The sequence below is a fragment of the Dinoponera quadriceps genome, unplaced genomic scaffold (genome assembly GCF_001313825.1).
Source record: "Dinoponera quadriceps isolate SergipeBrazil2010 unplaced genomic scaffold, ASM131382v1 scaffold566, whole genome shotgun sequence".
NCBI classification, from domain to species: domain Eukaryota; kingdom Metazoa; phylum Arthropoda; class Insecta; order Hymenoptera; family Formicidae; genus Dinoponera; species Dinoponera quadriceps.
Genome location: NW_014555972.1, coordinates 4,850,015 through 4,862,314, shown reverse-complemented (window position 1 = coordinate 4,862,314; position 12,300 = coordinate 4,850,015).

The following is a 12,300-nucleotide window of genomic DNA, read 5'->3' as shown; positions in this document are numbered from 1 at the left end:
TATATATATATATATACACACATATTACGCAACACGCGAACGGTAGGACTAGATAGATACTTCGAACGTACGTTTGTATAAGCGAGAGATCGTCACACGTCTTGATTTTTACTTTTATTACCGCCACAATTGCTACGTTTACAATGTTCGTTGATACCGTGTAAGGAGGTGTACCGCTACTGTTACTATCATTACTTACTGTCTTTACTACTTCGAGAGACGCTGTAATTAAGAGATAGATGAAAGATTATGCTGCTATAATTCTAAAACGTTGTGAAACATGAGGAGGGGGGAGGGGGAGCAAGATGAAACATATATATGTTATACATATATCAATAACGTTCTCTCGACGTGCCAGCGGCACGACGGAAGGAAGTCGCGCGTGAGACATTCGCACGCGCGCGACTCGCGACGGTCTCGAGGTGGGTTTTGCAGCGCGCGCAGCCGCGAGAGAGGAACAGAGAAGGACCGTCTTTTCCGTCGACTATGTAGGACTTGTTGGTTTCTTGATATATCTCCGTGATACCGCGCGGATACGCGTTGCGCGAAGAATGGGGATCCAAAATTGACCAGCGGTATAATATTTCATTGTTTACTTTGTACATAGAGAGCGAGAGAGAGAGCGAGAGAGAGAGAGAGAGAGAGATTACGTATGTGTATATATCGGGGGGGGACGAGTAACACGCGTTTCGCTCATACATATATGCATACGTACGGAGACACTTATGTACGCGTATACATAAATGATAATAATAGTAATGATAACAACGCTAAGAGTATTATTATTCCAATTATTATTACTATTATTATCGCCTAACGACTACACATCTTTATTATACATTTTAATTCTTCTTATTATTATTATATTATTATATTCCTGCATGTATATTTGTAACGGACTGAACGAGACGCGCTGTATTTTTTGTACATGCATGAGAGAAAGAACGCCGACCGACACGCAATTAATTAACGCCGGAGTCGCATATTAAGATTTATAATTCTCGCGTGAATCCACTTTCGTTTAAAATAACACCGAATATCGTAGTGTGTTGTTATATACTCCTTTCCTCTCCCGAGTTACACAGTCACGGAAAGCCAGTGTTTGTTATATATAAGATTAAAATAATAGATTAGATTATTATTGCGGTTATGTAGCGGTGGGAAGTGTATCTGCGATTTATAACGATGTCAGCCAATCATCAGCGAGTAATAATATTGTAAGGACAGTGAACTGGACGACTCGTTGGCAGGTAGGATCGCCACGGGCACACATACCACAAGCGAATCTCTCTTTCCGATTTTTGAGCCGACCATTTAACCGAACAACAGGATCAATGCATATCTCTACCGCATCGTTACCGTGAGCGCGTCGTCTCTACGATCTCTCATTGCCGCGTATCATCACGCTCGCTACTTTTGCTTTTGCATTCGGTATCAATTCAGTCCGGTCTGTGTCGTCGTGCAGGCGAGCAGGTTTTTACGATTTCACGACAATTCAAAATCAGTCGATCTCGCGAGAGAGGAGACGCGAACGTTGGCAGTCGCATTTCGCCGTAGAACCTCGATTCCGCGATCACGGAGAATCGTCCAGTACACGTAAACAAAAAAAAAATAACGCAATATCCACCAAGTGTTCATTGAGTTTGGTAAACGAGGCGGATAAAAGGGAGCAGCGGAGGACAGAGAGCGTGCGAGAGAAAGAGAGGGGGGAGAGAGAAAGAGACTCGCGCGACGAAGATCGTCGCTTCTTGAATTTCACGCGAAGGCGGCGGGTGCAAGGATGCGGACGCGAGAGGCAGGAAGAGAAGCCGCGGAAACGCGAAGGGCCGGGCATCGTACAGGAATATAATAATATCGAGACGAACCGGGCCGGTTTAAGACGTCTTCGGGTTCTCCGCGGGACGCGACTCAAGAGGGGAGGGAGAGAGAGAGAGGCCGGTCGTAAATTTCGAAAATCACGAGAAGCCACAGCGCGGGAAAATCGATAGCGAAACACGTTTCGCGTATCGGGCTTGGAACTCGGCGTAATTCTTTTTATTACCATCCACTTTCGCAATTACGACCGTCTGTCGCGTCGGCCGGACTATAGTAGTATCATCCGAAATATGCGGGGCGCTGCGATAAGCGCGGCGCGATTAGCCTTAAACCGGCTCCGACGGCGAACAACACACTACGTCGTCGAAGGCGTATCGAGACGACGAGCGAAACACGACGGAGCGAATGTTTAAACAAAGATTTGGCTGTGTCACCGTAAACTGTTTTTATTTGATTTTTAATCCTTTCTTTCGTTACACGTCCGAATCGGGAGCTCTCAGGCAGAATGACGAGAGTGTGGAGAACAAACTGAAGGGGAGAGAGAGAGAGAGAGAGAGAGAGAGAGAGAGAATGACGCGGAATTCAAGACAGAGTGAGATGAGTCGCGAGTGAATCCAGAGAGAGAGAGAGAGAATGAGCGAATGAAGGAAAGAAAGATGCAGAGTGAAAGAGTGAGAGAGAGAATGAGAGTGTGCAAGTAAGTCTTCAATGCGTATATCTTTATCGCGCATTTAATGTTAAACGCCGGTTAACAAGCTCCATGTTTTCATGTGAGCTTACGATCGAACATAATCGTATTTCGCGTTAAATTCGCGAGGAGAATGCGAGTTCGAGTGAGTCGTGGTGAAGAAGAGGAAAGAGAGAGAGAGAAGTTGTTTCGAAGCCGTACATCGTTCACCGATCTTGAACTGTTGTGAGGGATAGAAGACACTCTAGCTCTAAACAGCTCAAAACTTTCAATCGGAAACTTCATCTTGTTTGTAATCCGCGAAAAATGCGGACACCGTGACCGTTCGCCGCGTGGAAAAAATCACGCGATTGACGCCGCTTTCGTGCGCGTCGGCGGTCAATCAAACGACCAATCTGCGAGGGGAAGACGAGAAGAAGGGAGAGGATACAGCCCTTCCTCTGGTTGAAAAGACGCGAGTGCATCCGCGAAAAATCGAAGATTGCGATGAGGAAGGCGCGGCAGTTAGTTCGCTATTATCACCCTTCGCCGCGCGCCGGCAACAATTCCCCGGGCGCTTATATCTCTCTATATCGTCACACGCAGGAACAACCAAACAAACAAACGCACTTTTTGATCGTGTAGATGTCTTTTCAAAATTTTGATATCCATATTATACAATTACTATACAATTGTACACCACCGACTGTTGATAAGGAGAAACCGCGCGACGCGAAATTTGTATGGGTTTACAAGTTTTAGCAGCGAGCACGGGATTGGTCGACTATACTCGCACACGAGGACCGTAGATTACTCATTACGAATAATCACACTCACTTTTTTCTGCTGGAGAACCGCCACGACAGACAGACGGACAGGCAGGATGAGACGCGTTCGTCTCGTTAGACGAACCGGGACACGAGTAAGTTGATGAGAAACCGGCGAAAAATTAACACGTGCACGGTTGGTACATCATCAATTGTCTTTTCATGCGGACCAGAATAGATAACCGAGGAAGAAAGGGGAGAAGAGCGGAGGAGGAGGAGGAGGAGAGAGAGAGAGAGAGAGGGAGAGAAAGAAAGGCAACTTAACGATCAACTTCTGCTGTTCGGAAAGGTGTACATCAATAGCAACAATTGGATGGGGAGATCGGGAAAAGAAAAATGTTCTGCGATATTTTACGTTTTTTTCGCGAGGAATGCGTCCGCCTCGCAACTTACTTATCGGTTTTCTTATCGATCGATGTATCGATGTGATTGAAACTTCGTTGAAATTGAGCCTTTTTACGCCGGAATGATAATTAGACTTTTCGCGAAATAAGATATATTGTTGATTATTTCTGAATATTTAAATTTGTTAGATCTCAGACCGGCATGTCATATTTTTGTTGGACGACGCATTAGATGATTTATCGATTAAATTTTAGTATAATATAATAAAAGTCTAATATAAAATATATATATAAGGGATATATATATATGTAGAGAAAGAGAGAGAAAAAGAGATAGCTGCTACTGTTATACACTTTTTAGAACATCCGTATAGTCCCGTTTGTATAATAAAATGCTACGAAAGTAAGAAGTGCGCGAAGCATTGTCGATTGTTCGCCGGATCGGCGTTCGATATTAACAATAGCTGTATAACGCGTATGAAATCGACCGCGATTTATAGTGAATCCGCTGTTCTTTTCCGCGAAACTTTCTCATTTCGTAATCACGCATAACAATTCTCATCCTAACACGACATCCCCATCCGGGGATGTTCTTCGATTCATCTGTCATCATTGCACATGATTCGCACAACCGAGACTTTGGAATACGCAAAAAAAATATGTACATGCTTCTGCAATTAAAACTTTATAAGAGACTGACAGTGTTTTTTATATGAATATTGTAAACTGCAGGATAAAGATTCCCAAAGTAAAAATTGCGTTCTACGTATTTATATCGTGTAAAGTCGTGTGATATGCTATAAAAATTGTAGATTACAAGATTATTTCATTTTTTCAACATACTCATGCACACAGAAAGAGGGGGAAAGAGAGAGAAAGGGAGGTGAGGAGAGAGAGAGAGAGAGAGAGATACAAGTAATATTTATACAGCCAAACTTTTTTCTAAGAGGAACGCAAACGTAGCTTCAGCTTCGAAAGCACAGCGTTGAATTTCGACAGGTAGATATCAAAATCACTCTCTATACTCTCACGGTCACACGTACACGCGAATATTGATTCTTACCGATGTATACTTTCCACTCGATAGAGATCCGTACGGTTTCGCGGAAAACAAAATTAGACGTCTCGAGCAAGACTATTTCGCTTTACAAAAATAGTGCCTTTTTTACAAAGACTCTGTTGTTTGTGCCAAGTCAAATCCAAAGGATCTGTAAGACACACACTGCCTGTATACAGACTGCGAAAAAAGGAAGAGAGAAAGGAAGACAGAGAGAGAGAGAGAGAAAGAGAGAGAGTGTGTGTGTGTATGAAAGAGAGAAAGCGAAAGATATGAGAAAGATTGAGAGAGTGAGAGTGAAAAATAGAGCAAATGTGTGTTTACGAACGCGTTAAATGGAAGACTGAGAATCAGAGTACGAAGAGGAGTCGCGCGCGGAATGAGATAATTTTGCTAAGGAAGGATCACCGCGACGGGTGAAAAGGGAAAGAACTTTGGATACGAAGCGCGGTAAGGAGCGGCTTTCCGACGATCAGAGCGGAGACCGAAAAGATAGACCGAAATGTTTTCCGTGCGCACGCGCGCGTATTAGTACATGCAATACAAGTGGACGCGCGACAACGTACAAACGCACGCGACCATGCAAATGTCGAAGAGTGTCCTCATTTACATAAAAACTTACCAGAGTACCGCGGGACTAAAAAAATGCCAAAAGTGTTCGACTAATTCAATGCCGCCGTGGATCCCCGATTAGTAATATCTTATTATTACCGAAGGAAACAAGTAATATCGATGTAAATGTGCTAAAGAGGTTTAATATATATAACTTTAATTACGGTTGTACACATATATGAATCTATATATAGAGATCTATATGTATGTGTTATATATGTAGATCTATATATATGTATATATATGGAAATATATACATATAAACAGATAAGAGAGAGAGAGAGAGAGAGAGAGTATCGTTCTTTATGATGCTCATTAACAATCGTGTTAACATGCAGCACGAATTCGCGCACCGAGTATGTATATTTGCACGTGTACAATTATATATACCCCGTATTGTTCGCCCTCACGATGCAAACTGAACGTATGACTTCATCCCCTTGTACATATATACATATACACACGTACATATATATATATATATATATATACACACACACACATCTTATATATTAATTAATTGATAGTATTATTCCTGTTGCCCGAGTAGTGGATGTAGTACAGTCTGCATCGCTACCTAGGAGATATCTCGTTATCTAGTATTTCTACTTTTGATTTTACCAAGAAACGTTAATATCACTCTATCAATGTAGTAATAATAAGAATTATTATTATTACTAATATTAATGCTATTGCATATTATTATCACACCTATAGCGCTATTTTATTATTTTTATTTTGTAATAATCATTATACGTTATTATCATTGTCGTCGTGATTATTATTACTACGTCTGCCGCCTAACAACTGGCACACTCCGCGCGACTATTATTATTATTATCATTATCATTAATTGCTATTGTTAGTATTAATTATTAATTATTATTGTATGTAGCCGTTATTACCAACTGTCATCACCACTGCCCTCATACGTCTTTGTCATCGTGTTATCATCGCCGGTACTATTATTGTCATCGCGAGGCAAGCGCGCGTCACCGATTCACACATCTCATTTTTGTATAACTTGGAAAATTATCAAATCACTTTCCTCGGTGCCGATTTTAAGTCGTTTCCATAAACAGCTCTATTCTCGACATATATATATCGTGTCTCTATTTCATTATTTTTACATTACGATTGCGTTTGTATTATTTCGAAAGGGTCGCGATGGCGAAGCGCAAAATTAATCCGTTTATCTCGGATTTAAAATCGGATACCAGGAAAAACAAGTCTCGTAGCGTTCGCATGGTGTTTTATTTGCACCGTACTTTCGAACAACGTGTTGATTATTAAATTTTTGCGAGGCGTCTTTGGGAGGGGGNGGGGGGGGGGGGGGGAGGGGGGGAGAACCGCGGCGTTACAAGTTTGTAACTTCGTATGGCGGGCGTCGCATGGACATGGTGTACACCACATAGAAATTTCTAACAGCTTTTTATTAATCACGAGGCATATTATAATCGCGACGAGAGATCATTGTACATAATCGCGACGCGACAACTACGCGTACATACAACGCGAGGAGGAAATTCTTTAGGATATTCTGACGAGCATTTCCCGGCAAAATGATAGACGTATATGTCCGGTGCGCCGAGTGTGTGTGTGTGTGTTCCCGAAAGCAGAAGCACACCCGCTATAAAAAAAAAGAGGCGCGTATCGAGCGCGTGAATGTGACGTTCCTTCGCATTTCCCACACTTCGCGCGAGGTATGGATTATTTTTTGATATATAGTTTTTATTACACTTGATCTCGTTTTCATATTTCTACGTGTTTTTCGGATTTAATAATCGCACGCGATGTGCGAAGTGCGAAGGACCGATTTCCGTATTCAGGATTCCCCGACTGACGACATGTGAACCCGTTCGTTCTTCGCGTTGATCCATCGCTGAATCTCGACGCACGACTGCGAGGCTGAGCACGATATTTCTCTGATTATATCGGCGTCATTGACTGATCAATCGGAGATTCACCGGGCACGGTGAGAAATTCAAGCTCGAACTTCAATTGCCGACGCGCGAAAGGTAGAACTCGCGCTGTCGCACGGTCTGTGAAGGCCCGTCTACGTAAATCGCAGCAGCGCGCAAAGCTCGATTCGCTGACGGCAGCTGGAAAAGTGACAGCTATCCTTTGCTCTTCTCTGAGTTAATTCAACTCATTGCGCACAGCCGACTTACGAATGCGTGTCCCTTAAGCTTGGTATATATTGCGCTCTTTTTGCGTCTTGTTCCTCTGTCTTTCTTCTGCAAGAACTGTTCATTCGTGGAAAAAAGATAGAGAACAAGAAACAAGACACGAAGAGCACATTGTAGATCAGGCTTTAGTGCGGTGAAACGTCGCTTCGCATACGCGTCTGCAACCTATGTGGATGGGCCTTAACTTTCCACTCGTACGTTACCCCCGACATGTCGTCGAAAATCACTGCCATATTCCGAATACGGGGTCGCATTCACAGCTCAATGAATGCCGTACGTAGTTACCGCCTTTCCTCGTATCTCTTCCTCGTCCCTCGGTTTCGGGCGCGTGCGCGTGTGCGCGTTAATCGCGACACGCGATGCACGCGCGCCGCGAGAGAGAACGCGTGGTAGTCAATTTATCTCATGGATGTCAAGGTGGATGTCCCGATTATCGGCTGTGACACAATTGCGTGACGAAGACGACGTACTCTCGACGTACCTCTCGTCGTGTTCGTCACCTCGAATCGTTCGAATTTGCTTCTCGCTACTTCAAGCCTTTCAGGAAAGAGAAACATACGAGGTCGCATCCGGACGGGGAGCGTTCTGCGAAGAGAAGCTCTAATTAGCGATGAGGGGGAAATTATAAACAACACATTGAACATTGGCCAAGTTCAGCGAGTTGTTTCGCGAATTCTCTGATCGTAAGGTGGCCGATTATCGGGGGCATCCGTCGAATCGCTCGCGATTCGCGCGCGTATCTCGGTGAAAGATTGAGCGGGGCATCGCGCGACTCACGTGGACCGCGCCTTCTGCTCAAAGCGAACGTTACCATACCATCGAGTACAAATTGAACTTGTACGAGCGAGACCTCGGCTTTTCGAGGCCGGTAGAAGAGGGAGTGAAAGGAACCAAACGCCTGCAGCTTCACCGTCGGGAACGGGTGAGGTGCATGCGCGCGATTTTGCGCCTCTGAACTATCCTTTTCAGGCAAAAGGCAGGACCGAGCAATATATATCGGTGTGATCTCTCATCACCGAGAGTGACCACGAGCATGTGGTGCTTTCTCTCTCTTTCTCTCTCTCTCTCTCTCTCTCTCTCTCTCTTTATTCATTGCGACGATTCACTCGGAGAAATTTAATTTTCATCTCGATTGACTTCATCGCAAGCCGAACTCTGTGACTTGCAGTCGGGCGTCTAGACGATTGCAAGAAAAGAGAGAGAGAGAGAGAGAAAGAGAGACGACGAGTCTTTGATAATCCTTCTCCCCTCCCCCCCAATCCCATGTTCCGATTGTTGAGATAGGTAGCGTAATTGTAACCGTAATTGGAACCCTTTTGCACGCGCGATATCGCGTTAGGATTCACGTGGCGTTAGGATTCCAGACACGACGATATAAATAGGATAGAGAGAGAGAGAGAGAGAGAGAGAAGTCAAGGCACGAAGTGTACTCGGATGACCCAGTCGCGATCGCGCGTATCGATTTAATTAGCGAACTAACGCGCTCTGTTGCATGTTCGAGATGTCCGCTTCGCAATTTTATCGTGATCGTTGGTAATCTAGGAGAGTCTCTGTTGACCGCGCGAGGATTTATAATATAACGCAGTTCTTCCCCGGAGCGTATGTGAGCGGCGAGAAAGAAGTCGATAGGATGATATCAATAATAAGGTGATAGGAAGATAGAGGATGTAAGAGAGAGAATGATAGAGCGAAGAAGAGCGAGAGAGGGAACGAGAGAAGTGTAAATAAACGGAGCTGCTGGCTGTGCTGTGTAATTGTTAATGGCAATATATTATATATATGTGTGTATACACATGACACATATATATATATATATATATATATATATATATATATTATATGTATACACACACTCTCTGATTTGTGAGCCCGGCATTATCTTTTGGATCGCGCGGAAGCGAAAGTTGCTACTGCGATCGATTCGAACGATTAACCTATTTTCGACTCTCTTGTGTTCTCGGCAAATTACATCGAAATTGAGCCCCGTTCTCGTTGCGCGGAATGATCCTCGAGAAAGAGAGAGAGAGAGAGAGAGAGAGAGAGATCGAGTTGATTATCCCCGTTAACAATACCGTTAGCTCGCCAGGGTCTGCGTCTAACGACTTCATTCATGCTCCTTTTGTCTATTTTCTTTACGCACGAGCGTCTCTTGTAGTTGTATTAACAATATATTACTATGACATGTCACGTAACAGCTGTGTCATAAATATACGTCGCGTTGTAACTGATATGCAATATTTTATACGTTGTTTACATACATAGTAATATATCGTCAATATTACTGTGAATAAATTGTTGGAGACGGAGAAGGGGGGCAACACGAAAAACGCGTGTACTTGTGTGTATTTCTTCTCAGCGTGTAAATACGTGATCATCGTTGGTAATGATGGAGCTCGGCTTCCTCGCGGTGGCAACTTCCGCGCAGTATCTCACGCGGGGAACGTCGGTCACTGTGTGTGTGTGTGTGTGTGTGTGTGTGTGTGTTTGAAAAAAAGTGCGTGCGCGAACCGAACTCGATCTTACGTACTGTATATTCAATACCCGCTCTATCTTTTTGTTCGTACCGTTCCTGTCTCGAACTCATTGTCGAGGCGGGCGAAAGTCACCGTTGCGATTCACTGTGCGATTCTGCCCGTAAGAAAAAGAAAAGGAACGAGAGGAAACAGAAAGAAGAGACAAGAGTGCATCGTTTCCCGTGTGTTTCTTCTTTATCTCTCGACAGGCTCGAGTTTTCTTTCTGTTGTCTACGTCGAATCTCCGCACGATTATGATCTTCCCTTGGACCTCAAGAGCCGGAAAAGAGAAGGGAGCGCGGAACGACGAACACATCGCGATATGCACGACGAGGATCGACGCGCGATTTGGAAACGATTTCATTATACGTACACTGAAGAAAACAATAGTCTTAAATCAATGACAGATATTCTCATACACAGAGAAGATATTGTAGTAAAAATTACTGCAAAAATTTGTAATGCTGGAATATACCGGAATTATTATCGAAATTACTGTGTGTTATAATCTTCAGTGACGTATGTTCATGTGTTCACATCACTAAAGATCACTATTATACATAGTAATTTCGATGATTCCGGTGTATTCCGGAAATATTCCAGCGTTGTAAAAATTGTTACAAGCTTTGTAGCAATTTTTACTGCAATTTTTTTCTCCGTGTGTATAAGCGGGAATATTCTAATATTTGTAGAATATTTTTAGTTTTGAATTGAGTGTAAGGAATACAATCCAATCAATACGAATCCAATTAAATCAAAATCGAAAATCTTCTAAGAAGATTACAATACTCTTGCTTATATATGAGAATACTCGTCATTGATCGAAGACTCATTTTTCCGCGCGTAATAACGCGCGTCGAGCGGCACTCGACGTTAATATATACACATACAACACACGAACGTGTTTTATTCGAATGAAGGGTCGCTCGAACTTAAAGATACTTTTTCTAGCCTCCGGCACGCGCGCCGAACGCGCCGGGAGAATTTCGACGCGGACGTTGAGTCGCGACGAAACACACACACATACACTCCACTTTGCGAAACACTGCCATAATTAATTACGGGATTAAACGGTAGTTAGTCGGTGTTACCGAACATTAGCCTGATCGTTACGCGGCCGCGGAGGCAGCGTGCGACGAGTTCGCTTAAGCGGGGTCTACAGTGAATATTTAAGCTTAGAGCCTTAAGAAATTGACCGTCAATCACAGTCGAATTATAGAAGAATATATCAATTGTGATTGGTCAATTTCTTAAGGCTTCAGGCTTAAAGCATCCGTTGTAGACTAGGACTTAGATAATCGATCGTCGTTTCCCCTTACGTTGGAGACGATCCGCCTTCGGGTGGGGCGCGAAATCTCACCAGGGGGGATCTTGTTTCGGACGAGGGTGCGAATAAATAAAGGAGAATCTCAACCCTCTCGCGACTTCGAATCATCGCGGGGCGTTCGGAACGGTCGGAGAGTAACGACGACCGAATGCGTGAGAGAACGAATATTTCAGATTCCCGCCTTCTCTGCGTCTACTCGGTCTTCCGTCGTAACAATTTGCAATAACACGGAGGGTTGAGAGCGCACGCCCTCGAAATTGAGGGTCGGCCGCAACGTAAAGGGTTCGGCGAAGACGCGGTGAACACATGGAACATTTCTCGCGGGCCACGCGCACCGCTGTTGTTTCGGTAGAGAGAGAGAGAGAGAGAGAAAGAGAGAGAATCTTATCGTGAGATTTATATATCGAGAGCAAGTCGCCCCTCGAAACCCGAAGTTGTTCGTATCTCGCGGGAAACGGCCGACACGGCCGTAATTTCTTACAATGAAAGGATTCGTACTCATCACCCGCGTGTGTTTCTGCGACGTGTTGATTTGAAATTCAACGTACGTGTGCGTGCCTGTCCGTGTGTGTTCCGAGAGAGAAAGAAGGAGGGAGAGTAGCGGGAAGAGGAGGGTCTCAACTGGCCGACCATGCGCAATTTAGATGAAAAAGACGATATAACACTGTAATAATAATAATAATAATAATAATAATAATTATGACGATGATAACATTAATAATAAGAGTAATAAAATAATTAAAAGAACGACAGAGGGGTGGCGCTATTCCGGCTCGTTCGTCTGTCGGGCTCACGCACAAAGGTGATAGGTGATCCGGATATCGCGTGCGTAGAGAAATTGTTGTTGTTGTTACGCGCGTGCGTGTGTGTGTGTGTGTGTGTGTGCGTGTACATACACGTTGTGCACACGTCGAGGCGCTCATAGCAAAGGTGCGAGTCGATGGTGGCC